The sequence below is a fragment of the Saimiri boliviensis genome, chromosome 5 (assembly GCF_048565385.1).
Source record: "Saimiri boliviensis isolate mSaiBol1 chromosome 5, mSaiBol1.pri, whole genome shotgun sequence".
Classification (NCBI taxonomy): domain Eukaryota; kingdom Metazoa; phylum Chordata; class Mammalia; order Primates; family Cebidae; genus Saimiri; species Saimiri boliviensis.
This window is the reverse complement of record NC_133453.1, coordinates 110,148,471-110,174,302: the sequence shown is the minus strand read 5'-3', so window position 1 is coordinate 110,174,302 and position 25,832 is coordinate 110,148,471.

The window sequence follows — 25,832 nt, the reverse complement described above, 5'->3', positions numbered from 1 at the left end:
GCTACATTGGAAAATAAAGAGGACCAAAGATGGATAATATTTTAGTTGAGTTGTTTAGAAAAAGGATGGCAGATCTTCCTTCCTAGATCCCAGCCTTTTGGGTCTGGACTCTTGGAAGAGAGCCCCAGAGTGCCCTGGGTGATGGGAAGATAGTCCTTTTCACAGAAGGCAGGATTCCCCTGGAAGGACCCAAGAGACAGGTAGTCAGGGATGTCCTGTATCTAGGTCAAGAAGAATATGGGATGTGTCTGTGGATTGCATGATCTAAAATACATGTTACACTCATTTCAATTTCACTAAGCCTTTCCATCCTCTCTAAAGTTCTATCTGGTCCTTGTTGCACTGCAAGCATCTGAGGGTAATATTGGGGTTCAGTCTAGATCAGTCTAGTGATGGCAATTCTGAAATGTAAAGTATTTATGGGGAAGGTGAATCTAGAAATAGGAAATTCTTGCTGTCTTTGCACCATGAATGTGTTCTCTCACCTTCCTTCTTTTGGCAAAAGAAAGCATTAATTTAAGTTGCTTCTTGAAACACTCACAGAAAATTGACTATTTGCAGAGGCTGATGTGAGCAAAAGCATGGTGTAGGCACACAAACTACCCTAGTCCAGTGATAAATCTAGAAGTCTCACCGGGGAATATGACACAAATAGGTGGATCCAGAAAGATAGGCTGAGGCTGTACAGAGCACAGGCTCATAGGGAATCAGCTACTGCAGACAGTGTTCTGCCTTGTTCATTTTTTTCTTTTTTCCAATCCACTTTATTTCAGTAGAATTCACCTACCAAAAATTTCACACTTTTAAAGTGTACGATTCAGTGGTTTGTAGGCTATGTCCAGGGTCATGCGTCTAACCATCACCACAATTCATTACCTTGATGCTGGCTAAAGACAAATAATATTCAAGAAGGATTCGGAAAAAGTTTTGGACAACATGTCAATAATTCAAGAAAAGACAGAAGATGTGTAATGAGTAGGTGTTTAAGGAAATTCTTTCAGGAGTCATACTAATAAAGGGATGGTTTGAGTTCAGAAGAAAAATGTTCATTGATTTCATGCTACTTTTAAATACCACTTTGGATGCTGTCTTGGAGACACGAAACCTACTGTGCTGTCTGGTACATTGTTTGAGTTCACTTAATATTTATTAAATGAATGAATGAATCATTCATCCACTAGCCAGGGAGTCACACCTCAGTGTATGTTCCTGAGTGTTTTCAAAATGTAATTCGTTTGAAGATACCTTAGAACTGCTCTCTCTCTACTCCCACTAGGTGCCCTGGATTGCTACTGGCAATTGCATTTTACTTTGGAGATTTGTTTTTTCCCTACTAAACATGTTAATTTTGTAGCAATTATTTATGTTTTTTTAATTAATTTAACACCTCCTGTGGCAGGTATTTTGTCTGAGAGAGATTGTTTCATGATGTCCTGATGTTTCTCCCGCGTTTCCCTCACGTACATGTTACATACGTCATCCTGCCTTCCCTTATGCTCAGATCCATGCCGTTGAATATGGATAGCACACAAGCTAGTATTAAATTTTGATGTTTACTTTCTCAGATCTCTTAGCTGCTTTTAGTTTAGGGTCTATATATAGTGTCTCTTTACTCACAGATACAGAATTCCACGTAAGTCTTCATAAATTTATTTGAACTTATTCTCAATACATTTTGTCTTGGACTAGATGCTCACAGACATGAGACTTAGCTGTTGAGTTTAGTTCAAGTGTGGAAAGGAAGAGACACTTCGTTGCAAATCCAACATCTGGTTTCACCTGTCTCTCTTCAGTCACAGAGGAAAGGTTTAAATATTGACTCAGGGGAGGGTTGTTTTAATATTCTTATTGGAGAAAAATAAAGAAGTGAAAGCTCGTGTTGCCACTGGAAGCTATACTGTGACTAGGAAGAAAACTGTCCTTAGGATGAAATTGATTCTAAGCACAGCCATGGAAAGAATCTAGGTCCTTTTGACATTGATAAGTGGTTTATCACACTACGCTAGGAGTCTGCACTAATTCTCCACTTTCTATTGTGTGAAAAAAAAAGCACAATTAAAAAAATAACTCAATTTGCATTATTTAGGTTAGAAAGTAAGAAAATGAACACAGGAGCCAAATGAAAGATCACTGAAGGTCAAAGTACAAACTGTGTGAGCAACAAAAAAACCAATGTAATATTAGATTGTAACGAAAGTACAAAACATACTTCCACAAGTCCATATTGATATAAATAAATGATTATATAAGTCCACAAATAGGGGAGGAGGGAAGATAAATTTCCAAATAATAGTCAAAAGAATTCCAAGTACTTTATGTACATACTGCCTCCCTCAGAGAGGTGAGGCATAACTCCTATCCCCGAGGTAAGTTGTGGGTTGCACACTTCCTTCTAAAAGGGGAGGGGGGAAAAGGACTTTTTTATGGAGAAACGTGAGAACCAATACCTCAGCCCTGGGATCAAGCTGAACATCAGCAGTGATGGTTGGTTTGGTAGTATGTTCTCTTGATAGAACATGATGAAAATGGTGTTTTATCTCTGTGGTCTTCCCTGACACTCAAATTTAATCCCCGTATAACCCTAAAAAAAAAAACCACCAACCAAACCCAAATTGTTCTGAGCTAATTACTAGTACTGCTTAACATTCTCAAGATCATCAAAGACAAGGGAAGTCTGAGAAACTGTCATAAAAAGGCCTAACAACTCAATGTAATGTTGTTTTCCAATGGGATCTTGGAATCAATTAAAGACATTAGAAAATCCAAGTGAAGTTTAGTTAATAGCAATGCATCAATAATACATACATAGAATGTTTCTATGTGCAACCTTTTCATTACTAGTGACCAATCTATCATGTTAATGTGAAATGTCAATAATAGGGAAACAGGTGTGGGGATATACTCTCTCTGCAACTTTTCTGTAAATCTAAAACTGTTCTAAAATTTAAAGTAAAAAGTGGGCAGTTTCTATATATTCTTAAAGGTGACCTTCTGTTTAAGAGTAGTTTTTACTTTTCATGCAATCAAACTTACCAATCCTTTTTGCTGTCCTCAATAATTTTCTTTCTGCTTTTCAATAATCTTGTCAGGTTATCCTTCCTCAATATCATGAAGATAGTCTCCTATATCTAAAAGTTTTCTCTTTCTGATTTGCATATTGAGGTAGATTATATGCCTGAAATTAATTTTATGTATGATTTGAAGTTGGGAATGGTCTTATTTTTTATTTTCTATATTTTTTTAATTTAGCTTTTTGCCCACTGTGTGCAATGCCGATGATAAGTTTCTTTGTATGAATGTTTTTATGTGTCTAAACATCTAAATACCTAGGTCAGAAATGGTGCTCTCATGAACCTTCCCAGTCACTAGGCAATCTAGAAAGGCCATTCATTCATTGTTAGCAAGTGAACATGTGGTGAAGCCAGTTCTTAACCAGACTCAGGCAGTGTCCATCTACTCTGCTAAAGGCAGTTCCTGTTCCTGGAAGGAGATATGAGCCACTGCAGTTGTTCAGGCCTTTATTTAACATAACTCTCTCCTCTTAAGAAACAAACAAACAAAAAAAAATCCATACATTTTCAAAGATTTTGATAATGTGCCTTCAACCTACCTGCCTGGTCTCCCGTATCACAATTCTTCCTGCAATTCATACTGACCTTCTACTCATTCCTCAAGGATACCACTCCAGTAACTTCGAGCATGAATTTCTCCCACCAGAAAAGTCCTACCCTCCTGTGACTTTCCTGTCCTGGATATTTCCTGCCCCATTTTTTCCCCAGCTAATTCTTATTCTTACTTCAAATTTCAGAGTAAATGATTCTTCTTTAGAAAAGGCTACCATAATCCATCAAAATAACTGCATTCCCCATTATAATTTAATTTTTAGTACTCATCACAATTACATTCGCTTAATTTTTGCATACTTATCAGGTCAGTTCTTTTTTCCCAATACACTGAGAGTTTCAGAAAATATCTGGTTCAGCAACATTTCCAAAATCTACCATAGAATCAGGTACACAGTATATTCTTTATAAACATTTTTAAATAAAGGGGGCGAAAAACTTATTTAAACAGCTGTCACTGGAATTTAAGAAATTAACTCTAAAAAGAATTGTTACAAAACCTCTAGCATAAAGAAATGCCTAGAATAGAAAGTAAATCCCGGAGGGCATAAGCACTTTGAAGCTAGGGAGCATTAGAGGTGGATAAACCCTGAATTATATACGGCAGTGATGAGGATAGAGACAGAACACAAATGAGGAGAAGTTAGGGACAGCCAGGCTGGGAAACAGACGATAGCAGATTTTTCTAAAGACCTAGAGTGTCTAATAATTCCTCATCTTCCACTCTCTACCCCCTTGATATGCCTTTAATTTAACATCATTCTTCTCTCACACTGATGCTTCTGCCTGACTCTCCAGCCTAGACCTTGGTGCAGTGGTGCGTCTGTGCCTTTAGACACGGAAATCAGAGAACAGGCCCTTGCTCCAGTCCGAGCTGAGGCCAAGGCTGAGCCAAGTAGGGCTACCCAGGACAAAGTCATGGCTCTCAACTGCCTGACTTCTTCTCCAGTGGAATCAAGAGCTGGTATATGTGTGATGCAACACCCCTGGAAATTCACTGGTCTACTGGAGAGAAGAGGATGTTGGATATTCAGAAACAGCGAAAGGGGAGAAAGAGCCAATGGCATCTATAAATGAAGAGGCGGGGAGGCCCATGGCTTCTCCTTTAATGCCCTCCGTCACGTGAGCACTTCCTGATGCTCCTCCTCTGACCTTGTGACTGCCCAGCCCTCCTGCATCCCCTGCCCTGTGTCCAGCCCACTTGAGGGCCTTGCATCTTTCCCTGCACCCAAAGTGCCATCCAGGGAACTCCTCAGGGTTGGCTCCTCGGGCATTGCTGACATTGGCCAGGCTTGAATGCCACTTTAAAAAGTAGCCCTCACCCCACAAGCACAGTTTATCGCCTTACACTACTCTGTTGCCGTCATGCATTCGTCACTATCCGATATTATCTATTTTAGGTACCAGCTTCCTCATGTATAACATGTAATAGGCTTGAGAACAGGTCTTTTTACTGTCTTGTTCCCTATGGAATGCCCAGAATCCATATAAGTACCTAGTAAGTAGGGGGTTCTCTATGAGTAATTATTGAATAAATGAAAAGATCTTGGTTACAATGAATAATTGAATACATAAATGAGGTGGGAAGAAACCTACTAATAAGTAATTGGAATAACTTATAAGCCACGGGAAATGAAATATGAGAGATAACACCGGTGTTTTTCATCCTTTCTGATCTTCCTTTCCTGTTTCTCAGTTTGTCTCTGCTTTTAAGCTCAGGTTCTTAGACTCTAGGCAAAGTGGACTGCTACACTAAGCACTGAGCAGGAGCCCTACCTCTGTGTGTGTGCATGATTGTGTGCACAAGTGTGTGCACGTGTGTGCATGTGTGCATGTGTATCTGCCAGTCTGGCCGCCAAAATGGTCTTTCTGTTCTTCGAGATGGAGTCTCACTCTGTTGCTAGGCTGGAATGCAGTGGCACGATCTCAGCTCACTGCAACCTCTGCCTCCCAGATTCATGTGATTCTCCTGCCTCAATCTCCTGAGTAGCTGGGCCTACAGACACGCGCCACCACAGACCAGCTAATTTTTGTATTTTTAGTAGAGACAGGGTTTTACCATGTGGCTCAGGATGGTATCAGTCTCTTGACCTCGTGATCTGCCTGCCGTGGCCTCCCAAGGTGCTGGGATTACAAGTGTGAGCCACCACACCTGGCTCCAAAATGTTCTTAACAGGTCCCCTGGATAGCTCTGGAAAGTTACAGGCATATCCAGGTCAATAAGTGAGGACCCCATGTTTCGTGAGTGGTGCATCATTTATGTGTCTGTGCTGAGAGTAGGACCTGTGTATTTCACAGCCTGGGATAACTTGAGACAGTCTGCAGACGTCAGGCAGGCAGCATTCACACTCTGCCAACTCTGTGCAAATGGAAGCTCTACCTGGATGCAGTTGTCATATTGTTTTTAGAGTTGAAAAATGTCTCACTGAAAATGGTTAATACAGATGTCACTACAGTAGTAGCATGAAGACTCAGATGTCAGCCTCACACATGTTAAGTGAAGTTTCTTGTGCTATTAAAAGGAAATTATATTTGATTTTTAATGTCAATTCTATAAAGCATGTGGTTATTTAGTCATGATATACACAAAACATCTTACGTTTTCCTTTGATGACAGAGCATTTAAAATCTTCTACTTCACTAATTAAAAAGCACTAGGCCATGAAAATGATGGAATCTTATTTTGACAGAGTTTTGTTTGTTTTATGGGAAACAAAATTTGCACCTCAAAATAAACATACAATTAAGCATATTTTCTTAGCTTTAAATCTTAATTTGGGAAAATACACAGGAAAATCTAACAGAATAATGAAGTCTTTCAATATTTTTAAGCATTTTATCTTGCTATATTATGCCTCCACTTATAAATATTACTCAAGGAAGATATTTTTAAGGAACATATTTTCTTGATTGTGTCTTCTTAATGTCACTATTATATTTCGCTACCAACAAGCAGCATGTAGTTTGAAGATGATTGTAGTAATTTTATTGAACATCACAATTTTATAAAATATTCATCCTTTTCAATAATGACACATAAAATATAGACCCAAGGGGTTGCTCAAATTTTTGTAATTCTAATTAATGAGAAAACTTGTCACAGGCTTTACAGCACTATTTAAACTTTATAGGAAAAAAGAAAGATTGGGGAGAAAAAATAGAAAATAAAAAAAATCAGCCCAGGACATATAATGTGGACACAGTATAAATTTCTGAAAAAGAGAACAGAATATGGATGAGAGGAAATTATCAAAGAAAAATATCAAGAAAATTACTCAGCCATTGAGAATACGGAATCTAGACCAGGAGTCGGCAAACATCTTGTGAAGAACCCCATAGAAAACAGTTGAAGCTTAACCATCCACAGTCCTTTTCCATCTCGGTCACAATGACTCAACTCAGCTATTACACCATACACATACGTACAGGCAACCCTTCAGTTAAGGAGCCCAGCTGTATTCCAATAACTTTTTTTTTTTTTTTGAGACAGAGTTTCGCTCTTGTTACCCAGGCTGGAGTGCAATGGCACGATCTCGGCTCACCAAAACCTCCACCTCCCAGGTTCAGGCAATTCTCCTGCCTCAGCCTCCTGAGTAGCTGGGATTACAGGCACGTGCCACCATGCCCAGCTAATTTTTTGTATTTTTAGTAGAGACAGGGTTTTGCCATGTTGACCAGGTTGGTCTCGATCTCTCGACCTTGTGATCCACCCGCCTCGGCCTCCCAAAGTGCTGGGATTACAGGCTTGAGCCACCGTGCCCGGCCAACATTTTCTTTATGGACACTGAACTTTGAATTTCATACAGTGTTCACCAGTCATGAAATCTTCTGTTTCTTCTCAGCCTTTTCTTGCTCTTCTTCTTCCTTCCCATTTAAAAGTGTAAAAGCATTGTTAGATTGTGAACCAATCAGAAAATCAGGTGATGACCCAGATTCTCTCCATGGATTATAGTTTCTTAATCCCAGATCAAACCTCTAAGTGTCCACCGAGGGCTCGGCACAATGGATGGGAAGCCAACACCAGGACCCACCCCTGTGAGACCTCAGGCACCAGGGACAAAGGGAGGGCATTATGAGTACTGGCTGCATTTATGTGTAACTGGAACAAAGAATCTCAACATAAACAAGGAGAAATAAGAGTCTAGAAAAGCTGCTATTAATCAAACAATCCAACATGTACCTGAAAGAGATAATATCAGAGTATAAGAATTCTTACTGAAATTTCTAATTAGTCATAAAGGAATTTTTATTATTTTTTAAATTTTGGGATACATATACAGAATGTGCAGGTTTGTTACACAGGTATACATGTGCCATGGTGGTTTGCTGTACCTATCAACCCAACATCTAGGATTTAAGCCCTTCATGCATTAGGTATTTGTCCCAATACTCTCCCTCCTCTTGCCCTGCAACCCCTGACAGGCCCTGGTGTGTGATGTTCCCCTCTCTGTGTCCATGTGTTCTCATTGTTCAAGTCCCACTTACGAGTGAGAATGTGTGGTGTTTGATTTTCCATAGCAGAATTTTTAAATTTTAATTCGGTTTGTGTGTGCATGCTTTACCTCAACAAATTGATTCTAACATTTATATAAAACTGTAGGGCAAAAATAAGCAACTCAATTTTGAGTAAGAAGAGCAAGATAGGCAGAGGCAATAAATCAGCATAATTTTTAATAATTGAGAGCCTGAATATACAGATGGACAATGGCCAGAACATGTATAACATAAAAACTCTGACCTACAATCTGCAGCAGCACGACCAGGATAATAACCCCTTATCTGCAGGAACCAGCCCAAGAATCCCGCCTGTTATCTATAAGCCAGAGGACAAGGTCTCTAGCAACCAGTCCAAGAAGCCAAATAGTAATTCCTATAACAAAATAGCTAAGATTTTATTAAACTCCGAAAAGCTTCTCTAATTTTGTTTTCCAGCTTCCAACTTAGGACCAGCCAGAAATGGCCAAATATATTCTCTAACCAATCCCATAGGATACCCCGTTTTGGTGAGTCCACCTCCAGCTTCCCATGCCAACGAACGGCCTCCATCAGGGCACACCTGAAGCCCTCCTTCTGTCCACTACAGAGCTCTCCCACTCTTTGTCTGCCTTAGAGTCTTAGCCCAAAGGCAAGTGATGGTGACTGACTCGCGTGATACGGCAAACTCTGAACAAACAGGCTCTGCCTGTTCTTGTTTAGTCGATCCTCATTTATTTCCACATGATGAAAATTTGGAGTTACATCCATTGATAGAGTAATTTGTAAATAAATTGTGACAAACCCATACAATGGGAATTAGCTGAGGGAAAAGAGTTCTAGGGTAATTGTCACCCAATAAAACAAATGTACTATTTAAAAAAAAAAATTTCATTAGAATACTTTTGGAAAGAGAAGAAATCCTGGTGTTTGCAAGAAGTTTCATTTCCCCGTTCCAACCATGACCAATGTGGACATGCCAGGAGTCCACAGCAGGCAGCAAACCAAGCAGCTGTTTCTCACTGGAACAATTCTAAGGCCTGCTGTGGGCTGCACACGCTGTCCCTACCTCCCACTCCCACTCCATCACACTATTTAGAGAGTAGAAAACATGTAAAGCAAATTCTCAGGAAGCCAGTCAAAGTGTTTCTTCCATTCCACAGCCAGATCTCTCATGGTGCCCAAAGTCCAAAGCACATGAATGGTGACAGCTCATGGCTTGAATTGCTGGATGCAAACAAGCAGGAGGCAAGGAAAAGAGGGAGGAAGGAGTTGTGTTGACAGATTAAACGCAGGACACTCAGTTAAATCTGAATTTTAGATATACAACAAGCACATTTTCCTATATGTATATCCCAAATACTACATGAAACATAGTTATACCAAAAATTATCATTTGTGAATCTGAAATTTAAATCTGTACTTGTATTTGCTGAATATGGCAACCCTAGGGGCAAGGGTGGCACTGACATTTTTTAGTCCTTTTATGGAATACTTTAAACCAGTTTTGTTGTTGTTGTTGTTAGTTTGTATTTTAGCAATGTCTTGCTCTGTTGCACAAGCTGGAGTACAGTGGCTCAATCATAGTTCACTGTAGCCTCAAACTCCTGAGCTCAAGTGATTCTCCCACCTCAGCCAAGTAGCTAGGACTACATGCACACAACAACTCACTGAGCTAATTTTTAAGCTTTCTTTTTTGGAGAGACAATGTCTCGCTATGTTGCCTGGGCTGGTCTTAAACTCCTGGGTGCAAGTGATCCTCCCACCTCAGCTACCCAAAGTGCTGGGATTACAAATGTGAGCCACTGCACATGGCCCACACAACGAGTATTAATGTTCTCCTCATGGGTTACTCAGAGCTGTGCTGTTTACTTTCTGAATGTTTGCTTTTTTGAGATATACTATTTTATTGCTTTTAATAGAAGGCTAAGGACCCTCCAATATCTTTTCAAATTAAGTAACTTTATAAAGTAAAAATGAAAAAAATCAAATATTTAATGGCAATTTACTGTTTTATAGAGTGCAGAATAAGACAGTAAAAAAAGGTACAAAGTTGGAGTTCTGGAATCTATAATGGTGGAGTCACTGCTATAGGATTCAAGGTCACAAAGGTAACAAAGGCAGCAAGGAACATCAAAAGCAGGCAGAACCTGAAAGGGAGTCAAGTCTTGAAAGAGGAGGACCACACTCACTCATGCTTACGGGACTTTTCTCCTAAGTGTACACCAGTCCCTAAGGCATGGCACAACCCAAACTCATGAAGAATGCCATTCTTGAAGTGTTAGAAGACAGAGTTCAAGGCTACTGGTGTAATTGAAAATTGAGAGAAAGTCCTTAAAAAGGAGAAGCCTCAACTCTTCTCAGATCCCCTCGAGACACTTGCACTATGCATGTACAGAGAAAACTCCAAGGAGCCCCAGGAAAGCAAGAGTTTCCACACAGTGGAGCAAGTATTGAGCCTAAATCTTGCCAAGTCAGAGGGTCCTGACAAGTCAGAGTGTCTTGGTAAATCCTTTCTGCTTTCTATCAACCTGCCCCATCAAAGTACATAAAACCACACCTCTTAAGTTCAAAGTGTTCAGCCAGTAATGTAATGAAATGACGTCTTTAACATTTGAAGGAAAAAAAACAAAAACAAAAACAAACAAACAAAAAAACAAAACAAAAAAACCTTAGAATTCTATATCTACGGAATTATCCCTTAAAAAGCAGGGCAAAATAAAAGCACTTTCACATAAACAAAGACCGAGGGACTCTACCAGCAGCAGACCAATGATCCATTTTTCAGGAAGGCATAAAAATTCCAAATTCATAAGCACCTAATTACAGAGCCTCAAGATACATGAAGAAAGAACTGACTAAAGGGTGAAATAGATAAATTACCTATTACAACTGGAGATTTTAACCCCCCTCCTTGCAATTGATTTAGCTGTTGTCCAAAAATCAGTAAATATGTAAAAGATTTTTAACAACAGTACAATTCAATTAAGTCTGACAATTACACAGCACTACACTTAATGGCTTCAGAATACATATTCTTTTCTCAAGTGCACATAAAATGCTCACAAAGCTAGACCATATGCTCAGCCATAAAACAAGTCTCAATACATAAAAATTATTTGAAATCTTACAAAGCATGTTTGAATATAAATAAATTAAATGTTAGCCTTATACGTTATCAAGAAGTATTGCAAATTAATTGGCACACCATTATGTATTCCTTGCTTACATAAGAAATCCAAAGAAAATTAGAAAATATTCTAAATGGAATATCAATGGAAACACAATGTAAAAATATTTGTGAGATGCAACGAACAGCCAAAACCTAGCCTAGAAGAAAAAGCTTGAAATACTGTAATATAGTAGAAAAGGAGGATTTTTTTTTTTTTTTTTTTTTTTTTGAGATGGAGTCTTGCTCTTCCACCAGGCTGGAGTGTAGTGGCACCATCTCAGCTCCCTGTAACCTCCATCTCCCAGTTTTAAGTGATTCCCCTGCCTCAGCCTCCTGCGTAGCTGGGACTACAGGCACATGCCACCATGCCCAACTAATTTTTTGTATTTTAGTAGAGACAGGGTTCACCATGGCCAGGATGGTCTTGATCTCCTGACCTCATGATCCACCTGCCTCTGCCTGCCAAAGTGCTGGGATTACAGGCGTGAGCCACCGCACCTGGCCTGAAAAGGAGAAAATATTTAAACCAGTTAAGGTTACTTCTCAACATCAACAGTATTAAAGGACATGAAATATGCAACTACAGTGAGATACCATTTAAAACCACTAGTGTGATTCAGAACAAATGACAACTGATAGTATCAAACGCAAGTGAGAAAACGAAGTAGCCAGAACTGTCATGCACTGCTAAGTAGGAATGTGTAAAAGTACAATTACACTTTCAAAATCTGTTTGGCAATTTATTATAACATCTACCCTATGGCCCTGCAATTTCACCATTTAATACAAAAGCAATTGCAATAAAAGCCAAAATTGACAAATGGGATCTAACTAAACTAAAGAGCTTCTGTACAGCAAAAGAAACTATCATCAGAGTGAATAGGAAACCTACAGAATGGGAGAATATTTTTGCAAGCTACCTGTTGAAAAAGGTCTAACATCCAGAATCTACAAGGGAACTTAAACAAATATACAAGGAAAAAACAATCCAATCAAAAAGTAGGCAAAGGATATGAACGGACACTCCTCCAAGGAAGATATTTACGCAGCCAACAAACATATGAAAAAAGCTCATCATCACTGGTCATTAGAGAAATGCAAATCAAAACCACAATGAGATACCATTTCATACCAGTTAGAATGGCAATTATTAAAAAGTCAAAATACAACAAATGCTGGTGAGGCTATGGAGAAATAGAAACGCTGTTGGTGGGAGTGTAAATTAGTTCAACCATTGTGGAAGACAGTGTGGTGATTCCTCAAGGATCTAGAACTAGAAATACCATTTGACCCAGCAACTCTATTACTAGATAAATACCCAAAAGATTATAAATCATTCTACCTTAAAGACACATGCACATGTATGTTTATTGCAGCTCTATTTACAATAACGAAAACTTGGAACAAAGTGCCTATCAGTAATAGACTGAATAAAGAAAATGTGGCACATATACACTGTGGAATACTGTGCAGCCATAAAAAAGAATGAGTTGCAGAGACATGGAGGAAGCTGGAAGTCATTATTCTTAGCAAACTAACACAGTAACAGAAAATCAAACACCGCCTTTTCTCACTCATAAGTGGGAGTTGAACAATGAGAACACGTGGACACAGGGAAGAGAACATCACACATCAGGGCATGTTGGGTGGTGGGGCAAGGGAAGGCAGAACATTAGGACAAATACCTATTGCATGCGGGACTTAAAACCTAGATGACAGGTTGACAGGTACAGCAAACCACCATGGCACATGTATACCTATGGAACAAACCTGCACATTCTGCACATGTATCCCAGAACTTAAAGTAAAATAAAAAATAATAATTAAAAAATTTAAAACAGAGAAATAAAATCATTTGTCTACAAAAATATGTGTACAAAGAATATTAATAGTAATTCAATTCATAATATTCAAAGTGGAAAAAAACAATTGTTTATCAATAGGCTAATGGATAAACAAATTGTAGCATATAACAGAATGACACTCAGAAACTGAAAAAGAATGGACTACAAATATATTACAACAACATGAATGCACCCTGGAAACATTGCATTGCAATGTCAATAAAGAAATTAGCTAGACACAAAAAACTATGGTGATAGAAATAAGAAGGTGACTGGCTATAGGAGATTGGGATTTACTATGGATGAGAAAACCCTGTATGTAGATGGGAAGTTCTCTATCTTGATCAGAGTGCTGCTACCAGATCTAAAAATGCTCAAAATACTAGTAGATGCAGATTTACTGACTATAAACAATCCTTTGAAAGGCCCATAATTCAGAGCTTCTGCATCTTCTTCTGAATAGACCATTTATTTAGGGCTCTACTCTGTCTTTTCTGCACATTCCATAATTCATTATTTCCGACCCTAGTCTCAACATCAAAACTGGCAAAGGCTTCCAGCATCAGCCACATCCTCCTCTATCACTCCACCAGAAATTTATTTTAAGTGTGAAGTGAATGAAAATGATAGAAATAAAACTGTGTAGTGGATATAGGCATTTATTGACTATTAGTGTGTAGAATTATGTAAAAGCCAATAGATAAGAGAAAAAAAAATGAAGGTGGTAACATGAATGATAACCGACTTATTAAGCATTTAGTATGCACCACGTATTTTCTAAGCACTTTGCATAGGTATCATCACTTTATCATCACAATAGAACAATGAAGTGATTATAATCATTTTTCCCACATAAAAAATGTTAAACTTAAGGTGTGAAAAGGATAGGTTGCCCAAGGATGCCCTAATAAAAGTAAAAGTTGGGATTTATGACTTGGCATCTATTTCCAGAGTCCATATTGTCAATTCACTATGGTCTTAAACGATGTGGTCCACTATGGCATGCATTGGCCACAGGTGGCTATTTAAGTTTGAATTAAATTAATTAAGGTTAAGTAAAGTTCAAAATTAATTTGTAGTTACAATGGGTACATTTCAAGTCTTATATAGCCACATGTGGCTAGTGGCTACCATATTGGACAGCAGAGACAGAGAACACTACCTAAGATAGGAGCTAAGACCTCCTCCCAAACTAGACGCTGATTTTTGAAGAGTATATCCAGTTTCATAGTGAAAGTATGGTCAAATTAATGCACTAAACCCAAATTGACTGATCATTACTTCTTTACTCTTCACACAGTGTCTCACCTCCTCTGCTAAATATCTCTCCAAATGATGCTTCTAGGTGTTGTCTCCCACATTTTAACATTCTAAAATTTCCACTAGTCTTATGGAAAGCTCTGTAACTCTTGGGGTTGTTAATGCCTGATAGGATGGGTGGTAAGTCAAATTTGGAGGTCTGAATAAGTGGGAAGTGCATGAGAAGTCCATGGCATGTTCATTTTTTTGTATCATATTCTATTCACGTCATTCTAAAACAATATTCTTAAATTAAGTGCATTTGAGAATATCTAACTTTTTGGAAATATCTTTATATTTGATTTGGCCTTTGTTGCTCTCTTTCTCTTTATTTTGTTTTTTTGTACATATGTGTTTGTGTGTGTGTGTGTGTGTGTGTACACACACGCGCACCAGCAAACATTAAATTGCTATTAACTTTCTCGGACCCATATTGTTCTGAGAAACTATGAATATATTTTTCTGAGAATCCTTACTTTGCTCTGACCACCATGCTGAAGTCCCACCATGCTAAAGTCCCTGTGTCACAGGCATAGCAGCTACAATGTCCTTTGCAATATTTTTTTTATTTGGAGGACTCTCAGTTCCTACTGACCAGTATTTCTGCTGGCTGTTTTCCACCAGCTCACTGATGTGCATTGACACAGCACAGGCTAAAGCTGAGAAGTCCCCTTACAATTGAACCTATCATTATACAATTTTGTCTACTCCCACTTGAAAGTTTACCATGCTTTATTCTGAGCTGGCCTGATAGTGTGTCTCTAAATGAGACTAACCAATGTCTTGGAGGTCTGATAGTCAATAAAAGTGAGCATCAGAGCCTGGCAATCATCTTGGAATGAAAAGAGAGATTTACAAAGAGACAACTCCAGATGTCTGCAGAGTCCACCTAACTACATATTTAGCTGACTAATGATTGGTACATATAAGTGAGACTACCTGAGACCAGAACAAGATCCACTTGAATGGATTATAATAAAGAGTATGCCATGTAACACAGTGTCATGAATAGTTAATTTTCACAAGCTAGACTGGAAAACCTCCATGATTCACAGGGCGCTGGGTAGGGCAAACAGAAGGGTCTGGCTTCTGTCATGGGGAATAAATACCCTTAGACTGACCACTGCTCTAACCCTACCTAAAAGACTGTGTAAGCAAAATGTAAAAAATCCAGCTCTTTTTAAATAACTTGAATACACCTCAGAAAAAAAAAATGCTGAGGATTAACAGGAACACAAACATCCAGTACTCAACAAGTTAAAGTCACAAGATCCGGCATATATTCAAAGACTATTAGGCATAAAAAGCAAGAAAATATAACCCATAATAAGGTTAAAAATTAATCAATTGGAACAAACAAAAAAACAGATGTTAGATTTGGCAGACAATGGCATCTTAAGAAGTTACTATAATTGTATCATATATCTTTGGAAAGCTAAGTAGCTAAAAAAAGAAAAAAAACATAAACTTAGAAACACAAAGTAAATCACACTAAAATTAAATTGCTTAAAACCCATTATCAAGAAAAAATTATTGAATCTATAACAGAGAAGAAGGCATGTTATATACAAAGGAATTAAGATAAAGATAGTAGATTTCTTATTGGAAATAATAGAAGCAACAAAATACTGGAGCACTCTTGTTTAAATACTGAAAGAAATATTTACAACCTAGAAACCACTCAGTGAAAACATCTTTTAAAGATATAGCTTATATTATTTATTCTTTTACTTTTTCTAATAGACCTTTGTTTCCAAAATTTAGTGTCTAACGTCCCACTGTAGAATTGCACCCCCTATATGATTGTCCCAGGCCCTTCAACTGCAGAAAGGGACAACAGTCTTAGCTTGTTGGCCAATGATACTTCCTCATGGAATAAACAGGAAAGCAGAAGAAGCACCCAGAAAGTAAAAAGTTATATGAGCGAATTTTAGTGTTCTTCACATTCATGACTATGGTGGTATGGACAAACGTGAAAGACCTCATGGAAGCTCAGTGACAGTAAAATAATAAGATTCTCCCAGCTGCATGGATCCTGAGAGCGCAGATGATTCATTTTGCAGCTGTGTTTCCCCAGGCTAACAGGGGTTGGCTGGAATCCACAGAACTTGTCAGAGGCCAGTGGTTTGATAGGTGTTCTACAGCAAGCCACAGGGAAAGAGGAAAACTACATCTTCTCATGAAGACAAGTGCAAAAATAATATCAGTAAGAAAACATTGAGCAATGGGGATGACTTGATTCAGAGAATGAAAAAACTAAGGGGCAATGGAAGTGGTAAAATTAAAAATAGGAGTCACTTGTATCAACAATTAAAGGATATTTTTCTCTTTTCCTTGTGTGATCTTGACAGCAAAGCCATTCTTGGAATTAGTAGTTCTCTTCTGCTACTTGCTCACCATTCTGCAGCCATTGAACAATGGGGTTAGACTGTGTACCCATCTTCCTGACCCAACATTCATGTGCATTCTCTTCACTGCCCACCCTTGCAACTCCACAAAACAGAAGAGGTTTGTGAATAAACAGTTGAGTGCACATATTGATTTCTGTGTGTGTCTGAATATCAATTTCCTTACAGTGTACACATTTTGCAGTGGTTTTTAAACTCCTGCGGTCATAGATATTTTTTGAGAATCCAAAGAGATGAACTTGTCTTCAGACAAATATACTTACGTGCACACATGTACACACACACACACACACACACACACACACACTTCACATACAGTTTTGGAAGGTTCTTACATAACCTGAAAGCTATCCATGAATCATATAGAAGGCCATGGTAACTATCTCCTTTCTTCTTCACAAACAGCTATCATATTGAATGTAGTTTCATTATAAATTGAGAAAATTGAGGTTCTGAAATGCTGTGACCTTCAAAGATGCACAATTTCAATCTATTTGGTAAGTGAAACAATATCTTCCTGAGTATAAAAACACCACTCCCTACCCAGTGTTTTCTATCATAGTCACCAAGAGCAGGTGTTCAAACATTTCTAGCTTTGGAAAATGTGTATGTGGAATATGTCTTAATTTATAACAGCATAAATATTAACTATATTTGATGATATCTTATCCTGAATTTTCAGATTGTCATATGTCAAAGGTTTAAGACAAGATTTGGAAAATATTAAAGTCAAAATATCCTGTCGATCAACTTTTTTCCTTTATGACAAAGTCATTACAGGTATTGATCGACTTACTACCTATGCAACTTACGACCACTCGACTTTATGACCACAATCGCTAGCCACGACTGCTCCGCATCTGGCAGCAGAAACGTTGCCCAGCTGGGCATACGACAGTGCGAACCAGCTTCTGGCAGCACTACCATCTCCGCGTGCAGCATTTCAACATTACATATAGCCTACTCAACTTACGACCAGATCGTGTTACGACCGCTCCGCTGTCCCGACCGTGGTCGTAAGTCAAGCAATGGCTGTATTCCATTAAGAAGAAAGTCATCAATGGTTTGCAAATATTAAGGCAGATAATGAAGCCGACACAGGGCTCATCTTGACCGTCTACACTTCCCTTATTCATTTTAATTCCTAGAATATATTTTTGCCTAATATATTTTTGCCTAATATGTTTTGCCTAACAAAGAGGGATCAATACGGATAATTTTCAATCCTTATGAAAATCTTTTAGATGTATGTGACATCCAGTTTTTCAGTTAATATATGTTAAGCACCTACTATGTGTCAGCACCATGATAGAATCTGGGAATCAAACAAGTGAAGAACATTATCCTTGGCCTCAATGGTTTTGCAGCGTCATAGAAATTGTTTAAGAAAGAAATACTAGCATATAGACAAGAAAAATAATGTGGCTAATCCATTTGCCATTGAGGTGACTATCACCACTAAGAGTCAAAGTGAAAGACAGAGTAGAGTTACTTGCTTTCAGTAGGAAACAAAGTGATTAGGCTGAGTAAATGCCACTCTTGTGCCAGGACCTGTAGCATCGGGGAATTTGCAGGAATTGAAGCAGTGAAAATCAAAGTGGCCATTTAAATCATGAGAGCTACGAAGTTATGCTGTCTGCTGCCCAGACTCTGGTTTCTCCCGACACAAGCTACTCATGGTAGGTTCCATACAGAGATCATTTCAGTGGAAAATAGTGCATGTAAATACGTGTAGTCATGGAAAAATATGTGGAGAAAATGCTGAATAGTGTCCTGTGGGGCTGGGTCTTACTGATATCCCTTATCTCCCATTCTCCTCCTGCTCACTTCTCCCTCCACCTCTTCCCTCCATCCTCACCTTCCTGTTTCCTCCCTCCACCTCCCTCCTCCTTCCATCTTCTCTTCCATCCATCCCCTCCCCCTCCTCCACCCTCTCTCTTCCTTCTCCTTTCTCTTCCTCCTCAAGCCACTTCTTTCTTAGGCCTCCTCCACCTCCTTCCTCCACTCCTCCTCTCTCCTCTTCTTTAGATTTTGCTCCTGCTCCTCCGTTTTTTACAAAACTTGTACATTCTTCCTTTTCTTCCTCTGTTTTTTTAAGCTTTTTTATGTTAATTTCAAGTGCACGTAAAAGCTGAAAGAAAATTCAATGAACCCCTAAAAATCATTGTTTGCAAGAAGATCAAACAAAAATCAATTGCTGCAAAAAGCAGCAAAGATGTTTTCTGCTTTTTAAATCTCTCTGCATATCCTCCCTCCATTTCTTTCTTGCTCAAAATCTTTTTCTTTATGTCCTTCTCTCGCCTTCATTTCCTCCCTACCTCACTCTCTCCCTCTCTCCCTTTCTTCATTTATTTAGTTATTGCATCCTTCAAAATTAAGATGTGGACAACTTCATATCTTACTTCTAAATATTTCAGTGTATGGTGCTGAGAACAAAGACATTCTCCTGCAGAGCCACAATACCATTGTCGCCTGAAAGGAATTTATCATTGATAAGTAATATTGCCTATTAGACAGTATATAGTAACATTTTACCAGTTGGTTCAACAATGTGCTTGATAGCAGTGTGATTGTGGAGGGGGTGTCCAAAATCCAGTCATGAACCTCATGTTGCCACATCCCTTTAACCTCTTTTGATGTGTGACTTTCATAACAATGGCATGTGTGAATCGGCCCATTTTCTTGTGGTGTGTTTTGAATGTGTATCATGATTAGATTGAAGTTAAACTTTGTTAATGGTGGGTTATGTGCTTCACACAGCAGCACACCAGAAGGCACACACGTTCAGTTAGATGCATTACTGGTGTTGTAACTTTGCTCACTTGGAGGAAGTAGAATCTACCCAGTGTGTCATTGAAGAGATTCCTCTGGCCCCAAATCCCTTCATCTATCTGGTCATTTAGTATCACTTGGTGATCCTTGCTGGAATCAATGGTTATAGCGGAGGTTTAAATTGGTGATTATGTAATTCCATTATTCCTTCTGTACTAGTTTGCTATTATTCTGTACAGTATTCTTTTCTAATTCTTTCCCCTTTACTATTTGTGTGGACTCATATTTTTGCTTTATATTTTTATAATTCATTAATATCATTATCCTTATTCTTAAGTTGACTGAATGTGATGAATCTTGTGATTTTTTTTTTTGCATGCACACATCATATATTGAGCATTCTCCTGCATTTAGGCATACCAATATGTTCTAGAGTTACCATGTATTTTTCCTTCCCATAACTTGGAATCAGCATTTTCTTCAAGGCACCTGGTTCTTTTGAGCTTGTTATCTCAATGAAGATTTGAACATTAGGTGTGCTCATTGCTACTGGAGTTTCTCCTAGGCTCTTTCCAGTGGACTTCCTACTGATGTTTCCAGTTCCAACCTTTGTTCTGATTTGAATCTCCTTTCTTCCACCAGGAGGACATGGGCATACAGCAACGTCCATCCACATCCATTTATCCGTCTGCCTTTTATCTACCTATCTATCACCTGTCCCACTGGCCTAGCAGCCTTGATGCTGCTAGTATCACTTGGTGTAGAGAGGGGGGCTTCTCCCCCTCCACTCACCGCTGCTGATGTGGCCTTGCTGCATTCATGGGAAGCTGGCTCTGGTGAACTGGAGGGCAGTCTGTGCTTGGCTGTGAGGGGTGACCTGGCTGGCGATGTGGCCTTCTTGCTTGTCTTGCATGAAAAGCAGGTCCCTTCCCATCTCTGCAAGGAGCTACAGTATTCCTGCCAGAGACACCAGGAGAACCTGAGAGCTATGTCTGGGGATGAAGGAGAGACTTCCCACTACAACCATTTGTAGACAGCACAGTTTAGTGTTGAGCCATGTTTTTCTAAAAAGTAACACAAATTAATTTTTATTGTGTACTAATGCTATCTATTTGATACATGGTTACTTTTAACTTTTAATATTAGGGATCTTATTTGTGGTTTTTACTTCACTTTTAAATGAAATAGTCTAATATCGTTCAAAAGTCAAAACTGTAAAAGCGTATGTATTTGAGATCAGGATTTAGAGACCAGCCTGGCCAACATGTGAAACTCCATCTCTACTAAAAACTAAAATTAGCTGGGCGTGGTGGTGGGTGCCTGTAATCCCAGCTACCCAGGAGGCTGAGTCAGGAGAATTGCTTGAACCGGGAAGGTGGGGGTTACAGTGAGCTGAGATTGTGCCATTGCACTTCAGCCTGGGAGACGGAACAAGTCTCTGTCTGAAAAAAATAAAAAATTAAAATAAATAAATAAATAAAAGTGTATACAATAATAAATGCCTATACCATGCAATTTCTATCCCCTCTACACCACCCCCACTAACCTTAGGGAACAATTTCTGTGTTTTCTCATTTCTTAGGGAACCATTCCAGTATTTTCTCTTTTATTCTTTTGTATTTCTTTTTGAAAAAAATTCCTTTTCTTCCTACAAAATCTCCAGATGTATACATATGAATGTTATGTGTATAGTGCTATGTTAGTTTTTAATTTAAATAGTATATTCTCAAAGTCACTACATATCAGTTAATATGTATATTCCTGATTCCTTTTGTAAAAATCAGTGCCGACATGTCATAATTTATTTAACCGGTCTTCTACAAATGGGCATTTTTATTTTTTGTAATATTTTGCTATTACGTATAAGGCCACAGTGAATGATTTTCTGCCTATGATGTTTTGCATTTCTGGAGGGGTATTTTCAAGATGAAGTCCTAGAAGTGACATTGCTGAGCCAAAGGCTTAATGCGGTGTGGTCTCATTAGGTCCCTCCAAATACTCCTTCTTAGGATGCTTTCCTCTTGCATTCCTATCTGAAATGTAGGAGAATAACAATTTCTACACCAAGCCTCAAACAGAATATTTACTGAGCCTCTGAGTACTTCCCATCTGATAGATAAGAGATGGCATGTCAATGCAGTTATAACTGGCAGGTGTGATCATGAGTGAGGTTGAACACTTTATAGGTTTAACGCATTTCTATATCTTTACTGTAAATTGTCTATCAATGCCATTCTTCTATTTTTTTTGCTATAGAGATTTTTATCCTTTTTGTTATTTTTAACAGTTTTTAGGAAATACATATTTGTGAGCTAGCTTTTTATATCTCCTATAAGTTGAACACATTTTTTTCCAGTATATATTCTGTCTTTTTAACTTTACTTATGTTTATACACACACACACACACAGAAATTTTTCTACATAATAAAATTTATCAATTTTTTTCTTTAGCTATTTCACAGGAATTCCAGACTGTTCGCATGAGAATAATCTAAGTGAATCCGTAAATCTAAGACATGAACCTTTGAACCAGAGAACCCTAGAAAGAGCAGAAGCAACCACTGAGGATGAATGGGCCAGGGTTTCAGGGCAAGAATCCCTCCTGTACTTACAGATGAGAAGGATAAACAAGGTTGTATAGATGAGATCCTTTATAAGTTGGAGAGGTTTAACAAAAGGTAGAATTATGTATATGAACATTATTTGTGGATGATAGTAATAGAAATTAGATCATTAAGACGGAAAACAGATCTGTGTACATCTTAAAATCAAGGACCCAGATATTCACCTTCCTAATGTCTGTAGGTGTCTGGCACCTAGAAAATGCTCCATAGATATATTCTGAATGGAAGGAATTGAATCTAAAATAGAGCAATAAGGAACAACCACAGCAGTGGACTGAAAATATTAATAGTACGAATTGAGAGGCATCCTTGTGCTTGTACTTTCAAGTAAATCTATTTTCTTCCACATTTAATACAAATTTCATTTCAAAAAAATCAATCACCATGTTAATTCAAACTGGCCAGGCAGACAAGGCTTTGTTCTTTTAACAATAAAATATCTCTCAAATGTATCGGGGCAAGGGAATTGGAGAAAGCTCTTGATTTTCCTACAGCACTGAACATTTTAACTATCTACAAGAGAGTGTCTTATGAATAAGTAGCATATTATGGGGACTGGCAAATAGGGCTCAAAGGGAAGCAATTCACAGGACTCCCTTTTCCTTCTAAAGCCAAGAGCTTGGCCTTCATAATAAGAAAAACATTTGTTTGGTTGTTATTGAGTTTTGTTTTGGTCAAGAGTATGCATTCTTGCACTGCTGGCCCCGAGACCTTTTCAAGACACAATCAGCACAAATACAAATATTTGCCAGTGTATCTCGTGAGCAACAAAAAGAAAACAGGGTCCTTCCTGGCAGACCATTGCTTCTGTTCCTTCATTGGCTTGGTGTCTCTCTAACAGAGTTCACTATTGTGTTCATCTGGTTCTCATGTCTTTTCAAAATGTGTCGCAGGGGATAAATGTAGGATTTATTCAATCCTGACAGCCTGACAGCCTTCAAAAAAGTGCATCAGATCTTTCTTTGCTGTTTCGTGGGTATCAAAGAGGCAGACCCATGCTACTCACTGTAAATAACTGCCCTTCAATAAAGGGAAGTGGGGAGAAAAGGAAAGTTCCAGATAGTTTATGCTAGTAAGATCTGTCAATGCAAACTTCCACATCTACAAATTCTTTCCTTTGCCGAACACACTTTGTTTTTACCGGACTACACCACTGAAGTGTTAAAATAGAGGGCAAGAGAATAGATGTGTGGCAGTATTCATTTCTGAAAAATCCTTCCTCTGTAGGCATGGATGATGGTGTTGGAGAAACAGCTATCATCATGCACTGCATATTTTGTTTTTTCCATGAAGAAATAGAGATTTGAGAATGCAATCTCATTATAAAGGAGTTGATTGATTTGATATCCATTATTCTCATGCAAGCAGAACTATGTTTTATTCATATACGTACCTGGTCTCGGGTTGATGCTCATAAATGTTTACTGAGTGGATCTCAGGGTGAGGGTCTTGGGCCTGCAGTACCAGTATTACTAGAAATGCAGGTTCTTGGAAATCCTCTAGCTATGCCAAATCAGAAAAGCTAAGGTGGGGCCCAGGAGCTCGTGTTTTTACAAGTCCTCCAGATAGGCATGTGAATCCCTAAATCTAAAACATGCATCCAGGTGATGCTGATGCATGCTTAGGTGTGGGAAGGTTCATTTTGCTAAGAAGAAAAGAAGGATAAAAGACAGTTGATAATTGTCTGTTAAACTAAATGTTGAGATGCATACCTTAATGCTCCTCTCGGGGGCCAGCTCTTTGGGGAAGCTGTGTCCCTCTGCCTGCTTCCAGCCTACTGGCTGAGTTAGTTGTACAATTCTGGTGTTCTCAATAGCCCCTGGTTATGGAACTATATTGTTACCTTAAACAAAACATCTTGATGCCCTGTCTACATGTTCCGGCTTCCATAACAGTTCATCATGATGACCCTATTAATCTCTGGAATAAGTTCACAGAGAGCAATGGGCAGGTGTATGTGTTGAATGAATGAATAAAGAATAAATCAGTTTACACAATGTTCCTTTGTTGACGTAAATGTCCACAGTCATATCTCTAGTTTTTGGTGAGAAGTAAGTGGATAAATGAACTCTGACATGGACAATACAAGAATATGCCAATACGTATTCACAATGTGCTTTTTTAAAACAAATTGTCATATATGAAATACATAGGATCAGGAAGATATTTCCTTCTTTCAAATATGCTAAATGGACTCATCAGCCTACTGATAACCAGATGTTCATAATAGGTCCTGGATTAGTAACAAAGTAACACGAACTGGGCAGCTCACACAATACTCTCTCACAATTCTGGAGGCCAGACATGCGGAGCTAAGGTGCCGGCAGGATTGGTGCCTTCTGTGGGCTGTGAGAGGGAACCTGCTCAGGGCCTCTCCCCTTAGCTCTTTGGGTGGACATGGTGATCTCCCTGTACAGGGGTGTCTGGGTCCAAATCTCCCTACTTCACTGGGACACCAGTTACATTGGATTAGGGCCCACCCTAAAGACCTCATTTTAATGTAACTCGGCAAAGGCCCTACCTCCGAATCGGTCACATTTTGAGGTCAGGACTTCAATATATGAATTTTAGGAGGGGATGCGGTTTAACCCCTAACATATTCCAACTGTTCTCTTGGTCTTGAGGCATGCGTGCACACATGGTCTCAGAAGAAACAGGGAACCAGATTCAAAGACTGTTCTGTGTCAGAAAATGTCTGTGCCCACTTCACTCTTGACAAAAAGCATCAGACCCCACGACCTGCATGTGTGGCCGGTGTGCCATGATTTCCCAGCTGCTTTTCCTCACGTGCCTCAGGCCTGCCTTCCGTCTTCTGACTCCCTGGGCTTCCAGCCTCCGTGTCCAGCTGCCTCGTAGGTCGTCTCTTTGGCCCGCTGGCAGCCTCTCTAAATGGCAAGTCAGCTTCCCTCTCGATTCTGCTTTCACATCCCCCCTCTGCCAGCCCTCAGGGTTCCTCCACCAACCAGTCTGGACACCTTCCAACAGGCAGCCCTAGGGAGCCCAGCGTGGTGCTGAGGGCATGGCCTTGAGAGCCAGGATGCCTAGCTGAAATTCAGGCTCTGCCACTTTTTGACTCTGAGGACTTAGCCAATATACTCTCACTGGCCTTACCTGTAACATGTGGTTGCTAATAAGACTGACCTGGTTGGGTTCCTGTGAGAATTAAATGTTTGATGGCAGTCCCTGGCACATGGTGGGCTCTGGAGGAACATTTGATGCTTCTCATATGCTTGTTCTGGCTGTACGTGCTGGACCTGGCAGTGGGCTGCTTCAGCGAGGCTCACATGCACTTCACATGTTGCAGTCTACAAAACTCAGACTCACATTACAAGGAGATGTACGTGATAATGAAGGGATGTTTTTCCCCTGGTAACTTTCCATTAAATCAAGAGTGCATGTTAAAAATCAATGTCATTGTATAATTGACGAAATAATATCTTGCCATTTAATGAAACCCTATGAAGCACCAGACTGTTGACACGTCTTCTTAAATCTTAAAATATTCCAGCAGGGTAGGTTTTGTTATTTCCACCTTGTAGGTGGTGGCAGGGATTTGTAGGCATCAAAGACTTTCCGAAGGCCACAGAGTTAAGTGGCAGAGCTGAGGTTTGAAAGG